The sequence below is a fragment of the Gossypium hirsutum genome, chromosome A10, assembly GCF_007990345.1.
Source record: "Gossypium hirsutum isolate 1008001.06 chromosome A10, Gossypium_hirsutum_v2.1, whole genome shotgun sequence".
Taxonomy (NCBI): domain Eukaryota; kingdom Viridiplantae; phylum Streptophyta; class Magnoliopsida; order Malvales; family Malvaceae; genus Gossypium; species Gossypium hirsutum.
The window spans coordinates 64,139,592-64,147,821 of record NC_053433.1 but is presented as its reverse complement, the minus strand read 5'-3'; the positions used below and the strand labels follow the sequence as shown (position 1 = coordinate 64,147,821).

At 36.3% G+C, this 8,230-nt stretch overlaps 1 non-coding gene across 1 annotated transcript; it reads left to right on the top strand.

Annotated features, from left to right (window-relative positions):
* The first annotated feature begins 1,072 nt into the window (after positions 1 to 1,072).
* Positions 1,073 to 1,178, top strand: LOC121209238 (small nucleolar RNA R71). The gene has a single exon (XR_005904355.1). It is a non-coding gene; the product is annotated as a small nucleolar RNA R71 (small nucleolar RNA).
* The last annotated feature ends 7,052 nt before the right edge of the window (positions 1,179 to 8,230 follow it).

Below are 8,230 nucleotides of genomic sequence, written 5' to 3'. Positions count from 1 at the left end.
AAAAGTATATTTTCGTAATAGAGAATAAGGAGAATAGATTTTCGGCAAAAGGGAAAAAAAATGAACTAACATGAAAAAAAATTCTCTGGATGGAAGCCACAGTTTTGCAAGATTCTACTAACTCCCCACTAAACCACATCCTAACCACCTACTACTCAGAATCTTAGTAAAACTCAAACTCTTTACCAGATGATCATGCAAAAATAATACCAAAGCAGGGATTCGAACACAGGACCCTTCAGCAACTAACACTCCACTTAACCACTAGACCAGCAGGCCCAATCTGATATAAACTCAACAATATTTAAATAAAAGCCTACTAGCCAGAGATAAGGGTTAAGTCAGAAAAATACCAAAATTTACCAAAGACCTGGCTTGGACTTGGGACCTCTCACACACACCCAGAACACTTAACCATTGAAGCAAATATAGATTTATGTCACAATTTCACAAAACCAAGAATTTAAAATTTTGGGGCGTTACACATCTGGTCGCAAAGGCTATCCATTTAGGGTTCGAGTAGTCCACATATAGCTTGGACTTGTCGAATGCCAATCTTCATGGTTTTTATTTTCCCTTCTAGTCGATTGAATCATTGACCATATGCAGCATGATCATTACCCACGGATCTTTATTGCAATGGTGGAGGTTAGTAATAAGGGTTTGGTTAACTGTATCCCCACTTGAGGTTTGAATGATCCTTCCAATCAGGATTGTAGGTATTTTAATAGGGATTTCCACCCATATTACCTAAGTAGCTCACCTCCTCTGACTTATTTTCAGTACTTGGCTCATTTCTCATTGGTTTGACAGTCAACTCAAATCGGTTAAGCTTTTCCAAAATTTTCTCATTTTGGTCATCTTCGTTCACACTTTTTACCATTGAAGGCTTTGAATTGTATGAGAATCTTTCATTTGGCCACATATACGAATTCATAGCCATGTCATCAATAATTTTATAAGCTCAGTCATATGTGTGAAACATGATCGATCCTCCAGTTGCTCCGTCTAGGTTGGAACTAATGTTACCGTCAACACAATATAAAATATCTAGATCTAGAGCCATGCTTGCAGCCCATTGTGTGGGCACTTCTTGATCATTAATTTGAAACATTCCCACACCTCGTACAAGGATTCACCTTTTTATTGCTTAAAATTGGTGATTTCTCGCCTAAGCTAATTGGTTTACTATTCGGGAAAAATTTGTGTAGGAAATTTTCCACGAAATCATCTCATGTGGTGATAGAACTTGGTTCTAATGAGTCTAACCAATCATCCACATTATTGCACAAATAAAATGGAAATAATCGAAGATGAATAAGATCATCGGATACTTCATTGTAATTGAAGGTGTCACACAATTGTAAAAATCATTTCAAGTATTGGTTCAGGTCTTCCACCATGTTCCCAATGAACTGAAAGGTGTTTTGGACCATCTTATTTGTGGCCTTCTTTATCTCAAAATTATTGGCATTAATTGTTAGCCTTTTGATACTATTTTGCACCGTATCTAGTATTGGTAAGGCATACCCACGCAACATCTTTTGGTCCATTAGACCTTCTTTTCAAATATTTACTTATTGCTCTCGTGGATCATTGAACAGCAGATTCTCCCAGGGTTGATTAATTACCACGGGTGGATCGGTGTTCATAAACTAATGATGGCATCCCAGTATCTGCTTATGATCTAGATATAGCTCGATTGGGGTGCTTTCGCTTCAAGTCATAAAAAACCTACAAATTAAAAAGAATTTAAACAAATAAAAATAATTAAACATAAATTTAAAATAAAAATATTGTATCTATAATCTTTAATGTTCCTACTTATATTATTAATTGTAAAGATATATTCTACACTTACTACTGAAACCTCCTCGACAACGGCGCCAACAACTTGACGGCCTCTACATGTGTTATCATATAGGGTATAAATATCACATCAATATATATAATTAAATCGATGATGTCCTCAAGTATATAGCTTAAATTGTAATATTGTATTTGTGTTACAATAGAACATATAGAAGTATTCCGATGATTGTACCCAATGGAGGATAGATTAAATCTATAAAAAAATCTCTTTCCAGTAATAAGTCTAAATAGTAATAATTAAATATTATATTACGACATATCATCAAATGTATGAATACTAGAAATTAAATAACTAAAATAAATAACCAATAAAATAAATAAATGACTAAACCGATAAAACCAATCAGGAAGATTAACTCGTTTCAGGGGCTGTAATTAACTTCGAGTTTGGGTTTTAAGGTGGATTAGCTATTAACTAAAAAATTATTACCTCCCGGCCTCTAACTGATTAATTAATTGGTTGATACTAGCTTATCGCCCAACATTACTTTCTTAACCAGGATAAATTATGATTTACTCAATAAACTTATCTCCCGACCTCGTTTAATCTATAATTACTTCCTAAGGTTCTCAAGCCTAGGGTTTAGGAACACGTAATCTATACCAACTAATCCTATCGAGAAAACCTAAAACCTCCGTTAATCACATCCCCATCTACCCATTAATCTCCCTTAAAGGATTTAGCCACTCATGACATTTAGCCTCAATTTCAATTGAAATAAACATGTAAATAAACACAATTGAATCTAAAGAGAAAAGAGATGTAAAAATAATCTGTAGATGTCGATTGAAGCACAAAGTAGCAGATCTCTCGATTGGAATAATCAAATCTTGTCGCTTGCGAAAGAGAAATAAACTGGATACTTCGATTTAATAAAAGAACTCTTGGATCAAAACTGAGTCCAAGAGAAGAACAAAGCATTTTAAAGAAAAGAAAAGATAACTTAATTCAATCCTACTCCTAAACTACAAGGGTTTTTGGTTGGATCTAAGACGACTTAGTTATATCAAACCCCTAAGGTTTTATTTATAGGAGTGTTGGGAGCCCAAATTAGGTATTCGACACATCCTAGGTCTTCGTATACAGTTGATTGTGCAGACGAAAATAGCCCCGAAATACTTTGGCACCACGTCGAGTCTATGTCGCACCATGCAAGGCCTATGGTGCGACACGACAGGTGATTTATGCCTTCTTTGGTTTGTGTCATGCTTTCATGGCTTGGGAAGCTTGTGCATCACTCGTCCTTGCTCCTATGTCTATTGGGCCTATAATTCATCGTCCTACACACTTAATTACACAAGTTAGAGCTACGTAGGGCCCGTGCCAGTCTAACAGGTCTAAAACACTCACAAACATGTTAAAAGTCACTTATTTTACTAATATTTAATACTAACTTCGAAATATCGAACATACAATAATTAATACTAAAAGTGCTAGAAAACAAGCTCCTTAAGTGTGGAAATATGCCGGAAAGACTATTATATTTGATGACAGGTCAGGTTCCAAATCAATTGGTTCAGTCCAAAGTGAAGCCTAAATTATAGTAAAACAATTTTTTTGTAAGTGACATAAAAAAATGTATTCTTTTTTCTTATTTTAATATCTCACATGGGTTACTTGATGGGTTAAAAATGACTAAAAGTTATTTTTTAAACATATATTTTTTTAATTTTAGAGTTAAGACTAATTTGATAAACTTTGTAAATCTTGGGGGCAAAATCTTTTTTTTTTAATTAGAACTAAAATGAAAAATTTTGTAAACATTGAGGGCTAAATCTATTGAATTTTTTATATTTAGGATCAAATTAATTTTGAAAATATTATAAGGCTAATTTTGTTACTAGCCCCCCCCCCCAAAAAAAGAGGCTATATTAGCTTAGAGTAACTAAAATATTTAGTTTCAAAAAGTTTAGTGACTAAATCGAAAAATTTAATAGTTGGGTACCCAAAATAGAATTGAAGGCATAGTTGAGTGACCAGTTTTATAGTTTACCCATAAAAATAATTTTAAGCATTTTCCACATCATTATTTAATAGAAAATTTTAACGGGAATGTTAATTTGCACGTTTCAAAATGTATAAAGGCTAATTTCCTCTTTTTCAGTATAGAAGTTGAAATGCAATCTGCCCTTAATTACATGGGCTTCCCTTGTACTTTTATCATTCATTTTTCCTATAATGAGATGGACATTTTTTTTTTAAAAAAAAGTCCATTTCAATAGGATTTGGATGTGTCTGGGTAACATCCATTACCCTTCCAATTTGTGGCTGGAGGTTAAAGTTTTAGGGTGTTTTTAGATGGGCGGTGCCTGTAGTGCGGTGAAATTTTTAACTTCACAACAATAATAGTTAATCTCACTGCTACCTCTATTTTTAACGTTATTGGAGATAAACACATTATATTTTTCTTCTTTCTTACTAGAACATTTCCATCATTGTCTATGCAATCTTTCCTCACTAATATTTTTTTATAAAAGTTTTAGTTAATTATTGTCGAGCCTAATTGGGAACGACGATTAAAATCTTAGGGACTCATAGGGAAATTTTCCCTTGTCCATAAAAATCGTCGTTTTAATCCAAGACTTAAAACATTTACTACAAGGACTAAATTAAAACTGAAGCAGAATATCAAGGCTAAATCATAATAAAATATAAACAAAATTGTAAATAAAAAAAGGTGAAGGGACTAATTGGGTAATTATCCCAATCTTCAAAAACACGCGGATCCCCCCATCCTCAGGTCTTAAAACGATGTCGTTTTAGGCTTATACTTAAGCCAAAACGGCACCATTTCTTCCGAGTTATATAAGTTAAATTTTAAGCTTTAAAAATCATTTTACACCATTCTTTAAAAAAAAAGTTCGAAACTCTCTGAATAGAGGAAGAGAGAGGTTTGGTTTTGGCGTTCGGCCTTCAAGCAATTCAACCACACGCACTACACGCGCCGTCGCGAACACCGCCCCGCATGGTGGTCGGAGGGTTAAAAACCCTCGTCCTTCCACAGGTAACCCCTTTTCCTTTTAAATATTACTATTTTCTTTAAAAACGATTTATATATTCATGAAAAAGGGGAAAACAAAACAAGGGAAAACATATATATGAAAAATAATCACCTTCTGAAATTTTATTGCAAAGGTTTGGTGTACAATGCCTTTTTTGTGATGTGTTTTCCTATGCCTCTGTATATTAGCTTTTATCTATGTGTCTATCTATCCAGAAAAACCCCCCCATTCTTTACAGATTTGCGAGAAGCTTTATAGCCTTAAACTGCTGTCTATTTTGGAAAGAAATCGAAGGATTTCTTTCCATTTCCTGTTCTAGTATATCTACTGCCATTTTTGTTTTGATTTCTTTCCTTTCCTTGCTTTGCCCTTTTTTGTGTATCTGCTGTTTGTTTCCTTTTCTTGCAGGTGACTCGAGAAGATTTCGGTGGCTAGGCTTGCTGTCATAGATTCGAATCTCGACAGATACCCATTTGTGTACTGATGACCACGAGATAGCCTCTTTTACAGGGATCTCGGCGTCAACGGAGGTACCCAGGTTGGAGGTAAGGCCTGAGATCTCGGCGCTGAACGGTCGTGAGAGGGACAAGCTACTGGACAACGCATTGATGGCGCGCCAGTGTGCATTGATGGCCTCGATTTAGGGAGTTGAACAGATGCTCCCTGAGGCTTCTAGAAGCTGCTGCGTTGCTGTAGTCTTCAGGAACCCTAGGGTTTCCTGTTTCCTAAAGTCTCTTGGGCTTTTGGGCCATTTTGATTTGGGCTTGGTATTCTGTTTGGGTCAAGGGTGTAAATGGGTCTGTTATGTTTGATTTTGGGCCCACTGTTTGGGCTTTGTAACATGGACTTGGACTGTTAAATAAACAATTGTTTATTTATTTATCCCTTTTTTATTTGGTTTTCAGCCCAGTTAAATTTGGGCTAGTACAGTTCCCCTCTTTGCTCGTTGTTGTGTAACAGGAATTGAGCAAAGACTCAGAGAGACCAAATTTGACCGGTCTTATCAAATCATGGTCTTCAATCTGCTTCTTGCAAACTCAGGATTGTCATGTTGATGTCTTCGATCTGCTCTCCACCGAACACAGAGACGCCAAATCCGTTTCTTCGATTTGTTCTCTGACAATACAAAGATAACAATTCGTCTTAGATTTGCTTTAACGTAAGCACGTGAAAGCCAAATCAGCTATGTCTTTGATTTTCTCCTTGTAAGCACAAGGATGCCAAACCATCTTGGATCTTGCTTCAGTCTAATCATCTGAAGGTCTGATCTGCTATGTATCTGCTCTCCATTGAAGTGGAGATGCTAGACTTCGATCTATTCTCTGACAATACAGAGACGACAAATCATCTTAGATTTGCCTCATCGTAAACACGTGAAAGCCAAATCAGCTATATCTTCGATTTGCTCCCCGCCGAATACAGAGAGATAAGATCTGTCATCTTGGATCTGCTTCAGCGTAAACATCTGAAGGTGAGACCTGCTATGTGTCTACCTTCCATCAAAGTGGAAATGCCAGACTTCGATTTGTTCTCTGACAATATAGAGGTGACAAAGCATCTTAGATTTGCTTCATCGTAAACACGTGAAAGCCAAATCAGCTATATCTTCGATCTGTTCCCTGCCGACTACAGAGAGATAAGATCTGTCATCTTGGATCTGCTTCAGTGTAAACATCTAAAGGTGAGATCTGCTATGCTGCGGCTTATTACCCTACTGTTTTGGGGTTTAAAGCGCGCTGTCTCCGATAACCTGTAGAATGATTATGCCTGATAATTTAAGATGCTATGCTTGAAGTGAGTCGAATGTTCCTAATTAGACATGTTATGATGCAAAATGTTGTGAATATGACCCCTATCCTAGACGTCATCATTCATTCCTTCATTTGTCTTTTCTTTTCTCAAAGTTTCATTCATACTCAGCCTGTAAGCTGTCCTCCAATGCTACGATCCACTGAGGATGTCTGTAAGAACTGAATTATCGGCTTTGTCTATCTTCCTTTTGGACTGGAAGAAAGGAATTCCACAAGTTCTTTCATCCCTTACTTACACAAATTTCTCGAACAATTGTCCTATTTTAGTTTCTTGTATTATCTAGAAATTCCAGAGTAATGCGCAAAACCTCGTTTGTGAACATATTTAATTCATCTATTATTATTTTAATGCAACATATTTAAAGAATAATAGAAGATGGATAAACTTTTAAAAATAATTGGATTTGAATGAATTATCAAAAAGATACAGAAGGGAATCAATCTGCTAGCCTATCTTTTAGAAGAAATAGAATCTAAAGATAGCCAACAAGATAGAAGTTAGATCCTCTAGATATTGCCGCTTGAGTGCCTATACACTAGCTCCATGAAGTCTTTCTTGAGTTCAACATATGTTTAAAAGATCCCAAGTACTCTGTTGATGCCCCAGTTTGCAGTATTCTTCGCTCTTTGTAGCAAGATCATTGTGTACTCTTCAAAATTTGAGCTGCCCTTTCAGGTTTTCAACTCAAAACCCCTTTGGTCACAAGGTGCCCTTTGCGGGTTTTCACCTTGGCCTCTCCATTTTTTTTTAAATCTTAAGGCACCCTTTGCGAGTTTTCACCTTAGATTCTCTTCTTCTTTAGTCAAAGTATTTTTTAACTGAGTCCGAGTTCACCGAATTGGGTAAACTTTTCCCATCCATTTCCGCTAAGATTAATGCACCACCGGGGAAAGCTTTCTTTACGACATACGGCCTTTCCCAATTCGGCATTCATTTTCCTCTAAAATCCTTTTGAATAGGAAGGATCTTTTTTAGTACAAGGTCTCCCTCATGGAATTCTCTTGGTCGAACTTTCTTGTCATAAGCTTGCACCATTCGCTTCTGATACATCTGACCATGTCGAATGGCTTTTAGCCTCTTTTCCTCAATCAAGTTCAACTGGTCATACCGGGATTGAACCCACTCAGCTTCATCTAACTTTACTCTGTCAAAATTTGAAGAGAAGGTATTTCTACTTCAATAGGTAATACTGCTTCCATCCCATAAACTAGCGAGAATGGAGTTGCCCCAGTAGAGGTTCTGACAGATGTTCGATAGGCTAGGAGTGCAAATGGCAACTTCTCATGCCAATCTCTATAGGTCTCAATCATCTTCCCCACTATTTTCTTAATATTCTTGTTGGCAGCTTCCACTGCCCCATTCATTTTTGGATGATAGGGAGAAGCATTATGATGCTTGATCTTGAACTGGTCGCAAACCTCTGCTATCGTTTTGTTATTTAAGTTCAATGCATTGTCAGATATGATCTTCTCAGGCATTCCATATCGACAAATGATCTCCTTCTTCAAGAATCGACTCACTGCTGACTTAGTAACATTCGCAT